Source organism: Streptopelia decaocto (genome assembly GCF_964273445.1).
Source record: "Streptopelia decaocto genome assembly, chromosome: 23".
Taxonomy (NCBI): domain Eukaryota; kingdom Metazoa; phylum Chordata; class Aves; order Columbiformes; family Columbidae; genus Streptopelia; species Streptopelia decaocto.
Window position 1 is genome coordinate 5,381,157 of NC_138678.1, and position 16,364 is coordinate 5,397,520.

Consider the following 16,364-nt stretch of genomic DNA (forward strand, 5'->3'; position numbering starts at 1 on the left):
AATACATGCCTTTGACACTTCTCCACTCCATCTGCCTCTTCCTGCCTGTCTCTCCTCTTTGCTCACGACTTTAGCCGAAGGTCATTAAATCAATAAGCAGATTTCCTGGTATCCAACTGTCTGGGGTCAGGATCTTTTAATACGAGGGAGGGGCTGTGCCCCTGCATATGAGCGCAGCGTCCAGCACATTGCTGTATTTATTATCGTGATCGTTATTATTGAAATATCACTCACGATTCCTTTATCGATCTTGGCAGACGAAGCGGGGATTTGATTCTGTGTTAAAATAGCAGCTCCACCGCAGTGCTCAGCGTCGCTGGACGGGAGCAGCACCGCTTACTGGAACGAGGCGGCGCGGCGCTGGGCCGGGTCTGCACCAGCAGCTGGAGGGGCGTCCCCGTGGGCTGCCCGTGGGGGCTCAGCACCGCACCCGGCTCCTGAACCTGTATCTGCATCCTTCTCCCTAAAAAAATCGGGGAACCTACTGTTTAAAGGTACCTGGAGCAGCACCCGCAAAGCAAAGCGGGGCTGTTGTTTGCGACGCCGGTCAGCGGGCTGTGGTGTCTGGAGCTGTCACCTTTGGGTGGCCTTGGGGCAGAGCGGGGACGCGCAGGGTGCGCAGACTGCGGCTGTCCCATCTGGTCCATGTTGCAGCTCCAGAGGCTCTGAAATACGGTGTTACTTGTGTAGAAAAAGCCAACGCAGTGACTTTCCCAACAACGTTCTGCTGGATGATCCTGCATTCAGGCCTGAGGAAAGGGACGTTAGCAGCTGGCCAGGCAAAAAAAAAAAGAGATATTTTTAATTTACTCTTTTTCCCATTCCCCGAGCAAGCGGGGGAGCAGCGAGGTGACCCGCAGCGAGGTGACCCGCAGTGACATGGCCCGCAGCGAGGTGACCCGCAGCGAGGTGACCCGCAGCGAGGTGACACACAGCGAGGTGACACACAGCGAGGTGACCCGCAGCGAGGTGACCCACAACGAGGTGACCCGCAGCGAGGTGACCCGCAGCGAGGTGACACACAGCGAGGTGACCCGCAGCGAGGTGACCTGCAACAAGGTGACCCGCAGCCAGGTGACCCGCAGCCCACGGCACGGCCGGGACGCACCCGCGGCCTCGCAGGGAACAAGGGCCGCGCAGGAACAGCTGCTCTGAAGCACCGCGTCCTCGCTCCCTTTCACCCCTCACAGCATCTTTTGGGTGCGTACAACCTCTCTCTCCACACCACCCTAAATTGTTTCTCTGTCTGTCTCTTCACTCAGGTTTCCAGCTATTTGTCTCCTTGCGCTGACTAGATTAGATAAAGATTTAGGTGTGAGGACAGATGGAGATGGATGGATAGAAAGCTCCCCGACCATCCATCTGCTCCTCCACCCATCCATCTCGCTTCTTCCGTCCTGACGCGTTTCCCATCATAGAGAGCGACCTCTCCTCCCAGATGGAGACTGAGGATAGCTGGATGGATGGCTGAGTAGATCTGTATTTAATCTGCCCATCTATCTATCCTCCCAGACTGACCTATCAGCCCAGCGCGCCTCCTCATTTTTTCTCTGCCTGTCTATGCTCGGAAACCCTGATCCATCCGCTCCCAGTTAAGGATTTACTGCCGCTTCTCTCATCAACGAGCAAATGTGTTTGACCCTTTTCATTACCCATCAAATTACGTGCGTTGCTCCTTGGTTTTGCTGGAGTTTTAACAGAGAGAAGCCAGGCCTGCGAGTTAGTAAGTACCCAGGTGCTCTCCCCAATTAAAGACCAGTTAATCATCACCAGGAGAACAGCAGCAGCTTGTCTGCAGCAGGCAGGGCGCACCTGGGGGTGCACGAGGGACCCACGCCCAAAAAATCCTATTAAACCCCCATAGCCTCCCTGGCATGAGTGGATCACATCCGTCCGGATGGCACGGGTTACAGATTGCTGGTTAAAAGCAGCTCTCTGCTGGGCAATTTTCCCATGAAGGAGTGAAGATGTGGTTCTGCAGTTCTTGGTGTGGGGCTGATTAAACACCCTGCTTCCATCTCCTCCTTTTTCACGCCGTGCTGGGTAATTTATGGCGGCTCACAACACACTCTTGTAAATGTTCCCCATTGCTCTGGCAGCGCTTTTCCTCCCTGGGACACTATTCCCACAACGAAGAGAAATGAGCTCGGCTCGCGGTGATTGCTGCTGCCCTGAAGAGGTTCCAGCAAGGCTGTGTCGCACCTTAAACCCAAGGAAATTAAAGGAGGAGGAGGAAAAACATTGACCTGGAGGCCAGGTAGGTGCTCAGCACGAGGAGGAAGCCGGGACTACAGAAAATGTCTGGTAAAGCTGAACTTGTTCAAAAAGGAGCCCACATAAAGCCCCTCCCTTCCCTCTGCTTCCGGGACATCTCTGTCTTTGTTCGTGTTTCAGCCTTGATATTTGTAAAATAAAAGAAATTTCTGGTTTGCAACGATTCTGCGTTTCACAAAGTTGAGCTGATGGTCGTGAAATTAATTATTACAAACATAAAGTTAACACGGCAGAAATTGAAACAAAAAACCTTCCCGGAATTGCCAGGGGAATTATTTGCACAGATCAAAAGCGATTCACTCTGCGGCTTCACCGCGAGCGGCGCTGGGAGCGCGGCCCGGGGGCCGCTCCGCTCGCTCGGCGCGGTCGTTTTCCCCGTCCAGTCTGAGCGCTGGGCGCAGTTCGGGCTGGGGGGTCTCAGCGAGCCGGGGGGGTCTCGGCCAGCCGGGGGGGTCTCGGCCAGCCGGGGCAGCCCCAGGGGGATCCAGGGACATCGACACGTCCTGGGGACACGTCCCGTGTCAACATCGCACACGAAGGACGAGGGCTGGGGGCGGGCTGCCTGCAAACCTCCCGTCCCAGGCGGTTTGTCCTTCATTTCCGAGCTACAGATTCACCCCGACACATGTTCTGAATTTAGAAACAGGCACATTCAGTGGAATTCATATTTTATGAGGCTCCTTTTAGGGGCATATTGTGAAAGAAATGATGAAAACTGATCTTTCCCTTCTTTCCATTCTCTTAAAACTGGCTAACGAGGGTCAGGAACATGAAATGAGCAGGTTGGGCTGCGTGGTGAAGCAGCAGGTCCAGGAGCCCGTGAGCAGCCGGGATGTACAGGACGGCTCTTCCCCGGCAGCCAGGAGAGCGTCGCCGTTACCACCTGAGCCAGGCCTGGCAGAAACCAAGCTCAGCGTTATCGACGGGGACACAGGAGTGTGCTCCAGCCCTGCTGTGTGGGCCTGGCAACGGCTTTTCCATCTTCTGCTTTATTTTTTCATTTAATCTTACCAATGGCACACCAAGAATTACATCCAAAAAAGGTTGAGGCTGTAAAGTCCAGCATTCAGACCTCTGGCAGCTCAAATCTGCCATTTTAATATTTGTAGATATAGAGATATATGTGCATACATACACTTAAGCTGTCCGTTTCGTGCTGACAAAATGTCAGGGCTTCACCTTTGCAGAAGTGGCTCGTGGTGCTTCGGCTGCCCGGGGATGAACTGGAGCGACGGAACACGGGTGTGCAGAACGCAGCCGATCCCGCTGCCTTCGCCGTGGAGACAGAAGGTCCCCAAAACCACAGCTCCCCTTCAAAAATAGAGGCAATATTTGTTGTTTGGCTGTGTCTGCTTCAACAACGAGACAGGGGGAAGGAATTTGCCCTGAGGGTGGTGAGAACCTGGCCCAGGTACCCAGAGAGGGGGTGGATGAACCATCCCTGAGACACCCCAGGCCAGGCTGGACGGGGCTCTGAGCACCCTGAGCTGGTGACGATGTCCCTGTCATGGCGGGGGGGCACTGGGGGGCTGGGGAGGTCCCTCCAACCCAAACCGTCTGTGATTCTGTGGTTCGGACCAGCCCCCGCCCTCCCCACGCTCCGGCCGTGGTTGGGGTGTCCCAGAGCACAGCTGCCCGTGCGGTTCGTGCTCCCCAGGACGGCTCCGTGGGGACACAGCGAGGATCCCTGCGCAGGCACCTTGATCCCAACCGAGACACCGGCAGAGATGGTCCCGGGGGGCCAGTCACCGTCTCTCACCCCCAACTAAAGCGCAAAGGTTTGGAAATCCAAGCGTGCGAAGTTTCTCTCCACCCTCCAATCTATAAATCATCCCCTAGCCATTTGTTTCAGGGAATTATACAGTTCCTGCCACAACCACTGTGAGATAAAGCATTATAAGTGTTACAACATGCAGCTAATCCCTTTAATAGATCTCTTGCTATTAATTTCAGTTCTTGCTTTGGCTTTGCCAGGCCCTGTCATTATTCCTGTGGATTATGTCTTCAAGCTGGCCTATCTGCCTTACCCAAATACTTCTCATATTTCAAGCTCGGGAGCGCACTTTGCATTCAGCACAAACCCGCCGAGCACCTTGCGGAGCCGCTGAACTGCCGAGGCAGGAATCTGCCCCCGTCTCAGGCGAAGCAGCGGCCGCGAGCGGGCAGGAAGGGGGCCCGGTGCTGTCGTTCAGCAGCGATGGTCTCAGCGCAGCTGCAGGTCGGTGCAGTTTGCTCGGTCCTTCAACAGCAGGAAGGTGCATTTTCTCAGCAGCCTTGCAGGATAGTTCAGAAAAGAGTAGCATTGACCTGAGAGTCTCCAGAACAAACCTGGTCCCGTTTGTGCCCGTTTGTGACCTGCTTGGCATATTGAAGGTCAAGCAGTGAAGTTCCCTTCTTGTTCTAGTCAAGGGTGGGTTTTTAAGAGACAAGAGAAAGCGACTGGGGAGCCTTTGTGTCCTTCCCGGGAGCTGGTGGGCCCTGATGCCTCTGAACCTCTTGCTGGAAACATCAGAGCTTCAAGGATGAGTTTCCAGCCGGTGTCTCCTTGCAGCCCTCGTGGGTCCCCGGCCACCAGCAGGCTGGGTCTGCAGCCCCCATTGTTTGGGTCCCCGGCCACCAGCGGGCTGGGTCTGCAGCCCCCATTGTCGTGGGTCCCCGGCCACCAGCGGGCTGGGTCTGCAGCCCCCATTGTTTGGGTCCCCGGCCACCAGCAGGCTGGGTCTGCAGCCCCCATTGTTTGGGTCCCCGGCCACCAGCGGGCTGGGTCTGCAGCCCCCATTGTCGTGGGTCCCCGGCCACCAGCGGGCTGGGTCTGCAGCCCCATTGTTTGGGTCCCCGGCCACCAGCGGGCTGGGTCTGCAGCCCCCATTGTTTGGGTCCCCGGCCCCAGCGGGCTGGGTCTGCAGCCCCACATTGTCGTGGGTCCCTGGCCACCAGCGGGCTGGGTCTGCAGCCCCCATTGCTGGGTCCCCGGCCACCAGCGGGCTGGGTCTGCAGCCCCACATTGTCGTGGGTCCCTGGCCACCAGCGGGCTGGGTCTGCAGCCCCATTGTTTGGGTCCCCGGCCCCAGCGGGCTGGGTCTGCAGCCCCACATTGTCGTGGGTCCCCGGCCACCAGCGGGCTGGGTCTGCAGCCCCATTGTTTGGGTCCCCGGCCACCAGCGGGCTGGGTCTGCAGCCCCATTGTTTGGGTGCAGGGCGGGCGGCAGAAGAGCCGCGCGATCCGGTGACCTGTGCCTGCCGGGGAAGGATGAATTTATAGCCGTGGATTCACCCACCTCGGCTCGACCTTGTTCCCAGCAGAGCCGAGCGCTGCCCGGGGAAAGGGCAAACCGGAGTCCAGTGGGACATGGAGCACAGCCTCCGAGCACATCGCCGGCTGCTTGAAGTGACCGCGGGCGCTACCAGATGGATGCATCCAGCAGAAAAAAGCTGCACAGCATCAATTCACCCCCTGTTCGAGTCCCTTGTCCCTTTGTTGCGATGCCAAAGCCAACTGGGAGATGCTGGACCTCATGGGCTTGTGTTCATTTCTGGTAAGTAACGACCATTAGTATGCAGGCCAAAGACCTGGCAGCATTATACAGTTCGATATTTTGTGCCCTGTAACAAAGGCAATGCAATTCGCATGCAGAGCGCCCGATTGCAGCCTTTTGTTACTCGAGTTTCTTAAATTTCTATCTCAGAAATCAATGAAGGAATTGGAATTCCACATCTCGGCTTATGGTCAGGAGAAAAAGAGGGAGAGCACAGGGGAAAATGATGAAAGAGGGAAAGGGAAAAAAAGCCCCGAACTATCTCATCCAGACATGCTCATGAATTCTTTAACAATTTAATTACTGTGCATTCTGTGCTTTGGTTTTAAAGCTTTGAATGAGGGTTGTGGGTTCGGTTGTTGGTTGCTTTGGTTTTCCCCTGCGGAGTCTATAGAATTGCTCGTCTTCTCCAGTTGATCTTCTTGGAGAAAAAATCATTCTCCATCCAATTAATCTAATTAGGATGTAATCAAGTTGCAGAGATCTGTGCAGCAGTGTGAGTGATTAGGAAAAATTACCTTTCTGCAAAGAGCTTAAATGTAATTTTAGTCCCATAATCTAAAGCCCAAGCGAAGGGAGGTGCGATTTGCGCCTCGTGCCGCCCGCTCCCGCCCGCAAGAGCGAATTTCAGCTGCATTCGCAACAAACCACCCTCCGCTTCTCGGCTCCAGCTGCCGGAACAACCGCCCGTTCCCAGAGGAACTGGGAAGACGCTCCGCTCGCGTTGGCGTTCGACCCCGCGGGCCGGGCGGGCGGCGCCGGCTCCGGCGGGTTTTGCAGCCGCGGCGCTGGAGCGCGGCTGAGTCAAACCCGCACCCAGGACGAGCCGCGCGGATTCTCTTATTGGCTGCGCTGCCTGTCCAAACCGGGAACACAAATTAAGGAAGGAAAAAGAATTATAGAACAAAAATTTCCTTGGTGTTCACATCTCCAAATTGAGCATAAAAGTCCTCAGATTTATCTGTGCAATGGAGTATTTTCAGCACACTTGCTTTCCACCACATCAGGAGCTTTCCAGGGCTGTAAATAGTTCAGGAAATGGGAAAGAATTAAACTGGCATTTTTTGGTAATTTTCTAAATCATTCTTTTGTCTTTCAGCCCTCCGTTTGCGCTCCGCTGAGACGCCGCCTGCAGACTCAGCGTTTCCCTCCCTCCCCATTGTAAAATAATAACTTCCTTCCCTTTTCTTCTTTTTTGTGATCCTCTGGAGCGTTTTAAGGTGTAAATCTCTGTTCAGCAGAGCTCGGAGGAGTGGGGCAGGTGCTCATTTTGCTTCGTGTTCACCCCACGGACCCGCCGGCTGGGCAAGACGTGGGCTCAGCTCGGCCTCGAGGAGAGGGAGAGGGAGAGGGAGAGAGACGGCGGGAAGGAGCGTGAGACGGAAAATACATGAATTGCTTAAAACTTGTATCACTCTTCATTACCTTCTGCTCTGTGTAAGTTCCAAGGTTCGTTTACCCGCTGTAAGGAGCCCAGTGCCTCCGTGTGTAAGAGTTGTCATGCCTATTGCTCCCATTAATGTTCTCGTGAAAGTAAAGGTAGCTCGCTGGTGCCGCGAAGCCAATGGGTGTAACTAACGCACCTTGTGCAGCAGATCCGTAACTGTCCGTTGGTGGGGTCGGTGGATGGGCTGCAGGCGTTTGCTGAGCACGGGGACGAGGGAGCTGCTGGAGCTGGGGCTGGTGCTTCCCCTGCGGCTCAGAGCTGCTTGTAAACCTCTCCTGGGTGACGCGGGCCAGGCGCTGCTGTAGCGCTCGATCGCTGGATCGCTGGATCACTGACCCCAGCGTTCGCTTGAATGAATCCACCTTGTCTTTTCAAGGTTAAAACGTGCTTTTTGCAGACAGTCCTTGGGATTCCCTTAAACATGTTGTATCTCTGCAAAGAGCCGCTGGTTGGGTCTCTGATGGTCCTGGTGCTGTGTGCTGCGCAGGACACAGCACAGATGTGTCCCTGCCCCAGAGACCTTGGGACCTGAATACGTGGGAAGCTCAGAGAGGGAAGGAGAAATAAGCACTGAGGGGGACAGTGATTTATCCAAGGTCACCCAACAGATCGATGGCAAAGGATTTTCCAGCCCCCACAGATGTCCCCCACAGCACAGAAATGTCTTGTAATGCAAAAAAAAATCAAAAACAAATCCTTTTTCTCCATTTAGCTGCAGAACTACTCCTGGAACACGTTAACAGGTTAGTTCTCCAGGCTCCTTGGACAAAATAACGTTATTAGAACGAGTGCCAGTGGAGGCAAAGCCGCTTTGCCGTTTCACTGAGAGCTGCACCCCGGCCGTGTGGCAGGGGAGCTGATCTGGATGCGCTGCAGGCACCAACCCTTTGGTCTGCACTCCCCAGCCAGCGCCGCCCGCAGCCCCGCTGCAAAATCCGAGCAGCATTTCCTACCTTCCCCGCTCCCCCTCTTTGCACTGAGACAAATCGCCAGGAAAATTCATTACGCGGTTTAAGTGATGGGATTTATCATTCCGCTCAGCGTCCCGGCTCGGAGCTCTCCTCGCTGTCACACCAGCACGGCAATTCTCATTTGTTTCTTTCATATTTCCCCGTGAAGTTCTCCTCTGAATGACAGCAAGAAAATAGAGATGAGAGCCCGGAACGGCTTGGGGCTAAATGGAGCTCTATGGGGTGATTTTCTGCTTCGCTGGCTGGGGCTGGGGGGCCCTCGGAAAAGGGGAGACACTCCAGGCCGGCTCCTGGGGACCCAACGCAAACCTCACAGCGCTGCTGCAAATCGGGTTTTGCGTTACCCACCGTGGAGGATGGTTCCCGCTCCTGCTGTCCCGGCCGGTCCCTGTGTGCCGTGTCCGAGCTCTCCCCGTGGTCAGAGCGCCTCGTCCCATCAGCGTCTCCTCCCCGCGGGGCACAGCGATGGGTAGAGCCCTTCGCCCAAGGGGCTCGTCACACCTGGTGTCACCGGAGGTCACTGTGCGCCTGGGACGGGACCAGAGGAGTCCTGCGGGGCAGGGGTGATCGCAGATCACACACCACAGATCACAGATCAGATCACAGATCAGATCACAGGTCACAGATCAGATTGCAGATCACAGATCAGATCACAGGTCACAGATCACAGATCAGATCACAGGTCACAGATCAGATTGCAGATCACAGATCAGATCACAGGTCACAGATCAGATTGCAGATCACAGATCAGATCACAGGTCACAGATCAGATTGCAGATCACAGATCAGATCACAGGTCACAGGTGACACATCGCAGAGTGGCCGGGGTCGCAGGGTCACCAGAGCAGCTCACGCAGGCCGGTCCCGGCGGGTGTGATGTCTCCAGAGGAGACTCCACAAGGCACCACCAGCCTCTGAAGGGGCTTCTCTATTTCAGACAAGATCCTAAATCTGGCACCCAAGTCCCATTTTAAGTGAATAAGTCCTTTATTAGCTCTGACCTTTATCTAGCGTTAATAATAAATTGATGGTGTTTCCTGTTAGCCTCATATAAATACACCTTTGGCTAATGAACACTGTGGCCACATACCCAGAGAGTTTGTTTGTATGCCTGGAGTTATCGCCCCATAAACCAGAAGCTGCTCCACAGGATCATCTAATTGATATATTTTGCTTGAATCCAAATAAGCTATAAAAAGGTACGTTGGTTGTGGGGAAAACTCGAGTTTTTATCATCTGCCTCATTTTAGGGAAGGATGAAAGGAAGAAATCCACTTTATGTTTACTGAGATATTTAGAACAAGCTGTGAAAGATGGAAAACGTTTTAGAATAAATATAAGTTGTATTAATATGATAGTCCGTCCTTGAGAATAAAAAATAGTCAAAGGTAGGTAGGCAGCTATTAAAGAGATGAAGAGATCTTACTTTAAATCGACATGTATCTTATTTGATTGCAGCACCATTCCCATGCATTTTCAATGTTCTTTCTCCACTAACACCAAATTAATTCATTTTGATTATTGTTATTATGGCAAATGGCAAAAGGAATTAAGAGCGATGAATCAGGCGCTTCCTGCGCAGCGCGGGCTGGGTTTCCCGCCCCCGCTGGGACGCGGCGAGACCTGAGCGTGTGTGGGGGCCGTAAACGTGATGGAGGGATCAGCTGGCAGATTAAAAAGGCTCCTTGCAAGGTAACGTCGGGCAGCCTTTGCACAAGGCCCAGGATCGTCCCTGTGACCCGCAGGGAGTTAGAGGCACGAGGATTGTGCTTTTTCCTGTTGAACTGCATTTTGGGCTCAGGGGAGGGTGACGCAGCCGTGGGGAGGACAGAGCCTCCAATTCTCCACTCACAAGCTCCGGGAAGGTGTCAGGTGAACCACCCCTTGCCCACGTTACAGCCTGGTTTTCTGGTATTTGTGGGATCAGCGGGAGCGCAGCTGCAAAGCAAAGGGCTGAGGAGCAGCTCTGCGGGGAGGGCACGTGCTGCCTTTGGGCAGGTGATGGGGGACCTGGATTATCTATTCACATCCCACCAGGGCTGGGGAATCCCACATGTTTGGGGGATTTTATTCTGGAAAAAGCTGGTTGGTATTGGGAAGTCTGAAAGGACCGTAGGGAGCAAACAAAATCACAACCCTGACTGACAGGTGTGTTGGCAAAAGGGAGAAAGAACAACCAAACCAGCTGTGCGCGAGTGAAGTTCGCCCTGGTTGGCGCCTTCCTGAGCCTGAGGATCTGTCTGTAAGTACCTTGTATTTAAAAGCCCCTGATGGCCCTTTTCTGTACGTATTTTTCTAATGACTTTTCAAACCCATTTCTGCTTTTGGTCTCCGCTGGCCCCGGCCGTGCGTTTCACAGTTGAATCAGGCATTGTCTGGAAGAGTCCTTCTCCATAAAGTGATCTTGAATTTCACCTGTCGCTGGCACCGATCCGACCTCACATCTCCTCGCGTCTCTGCGGGAGGTGCTGCAGGTCACTGCAGGGCAGGGCTGGGCAGGGCTGGAGCGGGTCGGGTGCCCAGGGATCCACAGGGAGCTCTTGGTCTCCCCAGCTCCATCTGTCTTCCCAAAGTGCCACCTGGCCCTACAACCTCCCTAATTCTGGGTATGTTCCTATTAGAACCACCCCTTTTGCTGATCCAGACCTTTCACTGTTTGGCCATAAACACAGTTGTAGTGCTGAATACTTTGTTTTATCGGTGCTCTCTGCACACACCCCAGATGGTGACAATATTCCCCCGGGGGTTCTGAAGCAGATGACAAGGAAGGGTTGGGGACATAAAAAGGAAGTTCCTGGCAGCGCAGGGATGAGCAGAACCTGGATCCCCCGGCGAGCGCACGGCTGCGCCTGCTTGGAATTCGCAATGCACACACACAGTGGGAGCTTGCATAAGAACTGTCCATAAAGGGAAGAGAGTCACAATTTCAGCCTAGCATGAAACCCCGGGTTCTGCTTTTTAATTAAGATTTCAAGCTTGTGTCTCCCCTGAGGTGCCGAGGAAGGTTTTGCCAGATACAACAACCAGCCGGGGTCCCTCTCAGCAAATTGGCTCTTCAGAGGATCCTCACTCTGCTCACACACCCGTTAGCGCTGAATTGGCGGCGCCAGATTTGGGGTCCAGCATCTGCAAGAAGATAAAGCCCAGCAGAGGGCCCTGGGGCCCCTCCCCGCAGGCCGGGGACCTTCTGTGAGCCCTTTCCCAGCGCCGTCTTCAGATGATCCATGCAGTCACCGGGACGGGAGTTCTGGTGCATCTCAGTATCAAACAGACACAGCAACTCTCAGGATGACATTTCCGGAGTGAATACCCGTGTTTATACATTTTAGGAACCATTTACCACTCTTCCATGCTCCCTTAGTATTCCCTTGGAGCTCCTTTCCCCGCTGCTCCTCCCGCCGCGCATCCCTGTGGAAAGAGAAGCCGGGGAAATGAACAGTCAGACACAGTATCTTAGTTATCTCCCAGAATTAAAGGCCAATGTTGGCATTTACAGTTGTGCTGGTCTATTCCTCCATCACAACCGTGTTCTCCCACCTGGAATGTCAGAGCAGAGCCCGGTGGGTCATAAACTCCTCGAAGATAAAGCAGCAGCAAGAGTGGCGCTCCCTGCGGAAGCCGAAACGACCCCGCAGTCACGGGGTCGCAGCCAGAAATCCCCAGCTCCCTCCCCTTCACATCACTGCCAGTTCAGATGCATTTAGGAGGAAAGGGAGACGCCTCGGGTACCCAGCGCAGCGTCCCCCCGGCTGTCGGTCCCAGATGCGTCAGGACGCGCCGCTCCGTGCATCTATCATCCCCGCGAATGCCGCCCCCCGATGGGAACGGTCCTGCACACACGAACCCGCACCCCGCACACGGCACATCTGCCCCGAGCATCCGCACAGCTGAACGGGGTCCCCACCGGGGACACCCCGAGCAGCACATCCCTCCGGCGCCTGGCACCGGTACAGGGGACGTGGACAAACATTGCACTGCAAGCGCCTCAGAAGGTTTCACAATCACTCCAACAAAACATTTAGTGCACAATAGGAATGGCAAGTAAGATATCAAGGGCTGGTGTGGAGAATGAAGCTAATGCTTTGCCCTGTAGATGTTCATAAAATATTAAGTAACTTTAAAAACAGGAGGGAAGGGATGCAGGTCGATAGACCGCTGTTACAGCAAGTCCACCCTGCCAAGCGGCCAGCGAAATGCAGGATTTCTTTAGGACTCATTAACTCCCATGGCAGCGTTAATGGTCCTGTGGCTGTTCATTCCTCTTCTCCGCACCACACACGCGGCTTTATTTAGAAGCCGAGATTGGAGCCCAGCTCTGCGAGTAACGTTTGCCTGGATGCAATTAGGGACCAGCAGAGCAAAACTCCCCAGGCCAGGGAGAGAGGAATCCAGGTCAGGCCGTTCTGTGCCCGCAGCCGCCGCCCCCAGCCTGAAAACAGAAGAAACTGGGGAATTCTGTGACCGTCCCAGCCCCCCAGTGCCCCCCTGCCATGACAGGGACATCTTCCCCAGCTCAGGGTGCTCAGAGCCCCGTCCAGCCTGGCCTGGGGTGTCTCAGGGATGGTTCATCCACCCCCTCTCTGGGTACCTGGGCCGGGTTCTCACCACCCTCGGCCTCAATTCCTTCCCCACGTCCAGCCTGAATCTCCCTCCTCTTGCAGGGAGGAGACTGCGAGCACGTACCGGCCATGGGTGAGTGAGGAACGGGCCGTTTCCAGGCTGGTGTGGGAACATCTCTGGGAGCGATCAGGAGCCGGGGCGGCGCTGTCCTGCTGCACCCCCTCTGCGAGCCCGGCTGATACAAGAGCAAATCAGCGCATCGTCAGACAAGACGCGATGAAAACCCAAAACTGATGTTTTGACATTTGCTTGTCCCAAATGATGACGGAAAATTCAAAACATGCAGAACCGGAATCCTGTGCAGTTTCCATTCGGATGTCGGAACAGCTGGTTTCGGCAGAGCAGGACACGGAGCTGGCTCCGCCGCGGAGCTGCGGGACGGGCAGCCGGGTCGCTGGCACCGCAGCGCCCGCGGGGACGGGCCGTCCCGGTCCTTCAGCCCACGAGGGGGTCGTGGTTTTGAGCATCTCCCCTGGGCACCTCAATACCCGACTTCGCATACAGCTGCAACACAAGTCGTGAGGGGAAAATACTTCTGATAAGAATAAAATCTATTCTTTAGACTGAAAAGATGCAGTTTATGTATTTTTTTATATATATATGTGCCTGTGTGTTTTAGTGAAAATGAATTAAGTGCCAAAAAAAAAAAGAATCCTTCTGAATTAAGTCTCATTTCGTTTAAAAGCGCGGAGGGCGGAACGCCGGGTGCTGTGATGAGGTTTCTTTGTTCGCTGTCACAATTCAACTTGAATTTGCAAAATACTTTGACTAAATCCATTCTGATTTTTCTGTCAGAAACGTTCCAGGTGACAATTTTTACCCAGAAATCTGCGCTTGTGGCAACTCAGATAGAGCAGTTTAACATCAGCCCAGAGGGAAGCATTTCATTCTGACTTTGCCGAAGAAAAGAAATGAACACTTTAAACAAAATTGACACTTACAGGGGGAGATATTTTACAGAAATCTCCATTTTTACAGAAACCCGGTAGAACAAGGGTGTTTGCGTGGAAAAATCTCCATCAAACTCAATGCGCCCCGTGGCCTCACCTAGAGCTTGGCCTCCCCAGACTACAGCATCTGGTTTAAAGAGCCAGAGCAGCATCTCCCAATGCAGGGACCGAGATGAATGCACAGGGCTTGCAGGAATCCAGCGTTCGCTGGGTACCCGCGCGGGGCCCCAGGAGCCGGAGCCAAAGGGCTGGCAGGATCCGACGTGTTTGCTGACACTGATGGAGTGATGTTAATGCGCAGCAGCTGCGGGCCTGGCCCGGAGCCGCCCTGTGCTCCCCCCGCGGTGAGCGCTGCCCCCTTGTGCTGCCCCCTCCACGTGTCCCCGCTCCGCCTCCGGGGTGATGGAGAGACGCAAACCCTGTGTGTGTGCAGCGGGGGGAACATCAGGCACGTCCCCCTGTGGAAGAGCTGGGAGCTGACTGATCACCACCCCTTCCGAGCAGAGCCGTCCCGAATTTACCCTCCTTTTTCTCCTTGAATTCTCCCCAGACTGTGAGACCAGCCGTTACTCCCCAACCCCAGCGGGTCAGACCTGCTCCTATGGATGTGCTCCTATGGATGTGCTCCTATGGATGTGCTCCTATAGGTGTGCTCCTCTCCTGCAGGACCTTGAGTGGATGAGACCTGGGGAACCCAGGGTCTGAAAGTTTTAGGGGCTCCGCGGGATGCAGTGGCATTCAAAGGATGCCCCCTCCCCAGCTGGGAGCTCGTGCTTGGCCCTCCCCACCTCCTGGGGCTCAGGGCACCAGGGGACAGGCCATTGCGTGACATCCTGGGCAAGAACGTACTGAAAAGACCTGCTTGCTTGTTTTTCTCCCTGCATGGCATCAAAATTCCTTCTAAACTCGCGGTATTAGTTTTACACCTTAAGGGCAGAATGGGCCCTTCTCTCCAACCCAGACTTCGGATGAGTTTCATCCACCCTAATCTGCACACAAGTTAAGCAATTAAGTAATTAAGTTATACACCTTCAGCTCTCTCCATAACGCTTATGGAGACAAAAAAAGCACAACAAATCACCTCATACTGCAGTCAGTTCTCAGGTAACCACTGGGCTTGGAAACGCGCTCAGGCTCGAGCACGTCTCCGCGTTTCAGGTCAGCCGGACCAGTCCTGCCCCTGGACCAGCATCGAGGCGCGAGCTCCAACCAGGACCCGCAGCCGTCCCGTCGCAGCGCTGGCGGGAGCTGGAGGTCCTGGTTGGGCTGGATGCCCCGTCGTGCCGGGAGCCGCACACACAGAGCCAAGGCCTGGCCCAAAATAAGCCTGCAGTAAAAATAGACCAGACAGATGGAGGCGCAGATTTACGGAAAGCGCACAGCAGGTCGGAAGCAGAGCTGAAATGTGAGCACGAGCAAGTAGCAGGTCCGAGATCCTCAGTTAATGCTTCTGCTTTGGCACTAAAGCACAAACCATACACTTCAAATTGCTCGAGCCCAGATGCTCTGAGCACCCTGAATTCAGAGCCCAGGAAGCTGCAGAGCCTGGCTCGGAGGCGGCTCGTACAGCGCCACAGCGGCGGGCACCAGCTGAGCCCCAGAACTGCTGCTCCCGAGGCCCAAAGCTCATTAGCGTCCCCAGTTTTCAGGCTCCCATGACAATTTCCTCTGAAGCCGGGTGTCCCCTCCAGCCCCACAGCCTCCCCCGGGCGCTCACTCGGCACACTGAGCTTTGCCCAAACCATCTTTTAGAAATCAAGATATGTTGCCATTGCATCATTAGTTGTAATAGCAGATAGTATCACTGATAGACATCATTAATTATTAGACCAGCAATCATGCTAAGTATGCTTTGTGTTCATTACTACAGTGCTATGTTTGTGTTAGCATCATACTTATAAACAGTATTAATAGTAATTGCATCAATAATAACCGCACAGTTGTGAAATGTTTATCCAGCATCCATCTGCTCGGAGCTCCGCTGCGCAGATGACGCGGCAGCCGTCTGGCGTCACGGTGCCTTTGGCTCATTGCAGCCTTTCAGTCTTAAAGGGGTGATAAGAGAGATGGGGACAGACGTTTGAGGGAGACTGGGGCTGGACACGAGGAAGGAATTGTCGTCCCGGAGCGGGGGAGCCTGGCCCGCCCCGCTGCACCGAGACCGTCCTTGCACCAGCAGCTCCGGGGGCTCTGCCCGTGGGGAACTAGAGCAGAACAGTTCCCTCCCAGCACAGCCGGGTGCTTCCGTGAGAACAGCAGGAACGAGCACCAGAAACTGTACTTACAAACCTCACGTGAGTTCCTTATACCCCCTTTGGGGCTGGGGTGTTTTCACAAGTTTTTGGGGCTTCCACAAGAATTTCTGTTCAAAGTTAAAAAAGAAATGTTAGAAATGGCATTTGAAGGAAAAGGGCTCACTCCAAGACAAATATCATTTAAATATTCCCATCAAACATGGAAAAAGATCCAGGCAACTTGATATTTTTCTCAATAGAAGAGCAGTTTTGCCCACATCTCTTTCCGGTGGGACACCCGATGGACGCGCCTCGTCCTCTGCCGCAGCGTG

At 54.3% G+C, this 16,364-nt stretch overlaps 1 long non-coding RNA gene across 1 annotated transcript in view; it reads left to right on the forward strand.

Moving 5' to 3' along the window:
* LOC309449382 overlaps positions 1–16,364 on the forward strand; it is a 73,453-nt gene that overhangs the window by 53,894 nt on the left and 3,195 nt on the right. The window contains exon 2 of the long non-coding RNA XR_014185951.1: positions 5,575–5,810. This is a non-coding gene — a long non-coding RNA (uncharacterized lncRNA). The remainder of the gene's footprint in view (positions 1–5,574; positions 5,811–16,364) is intronic.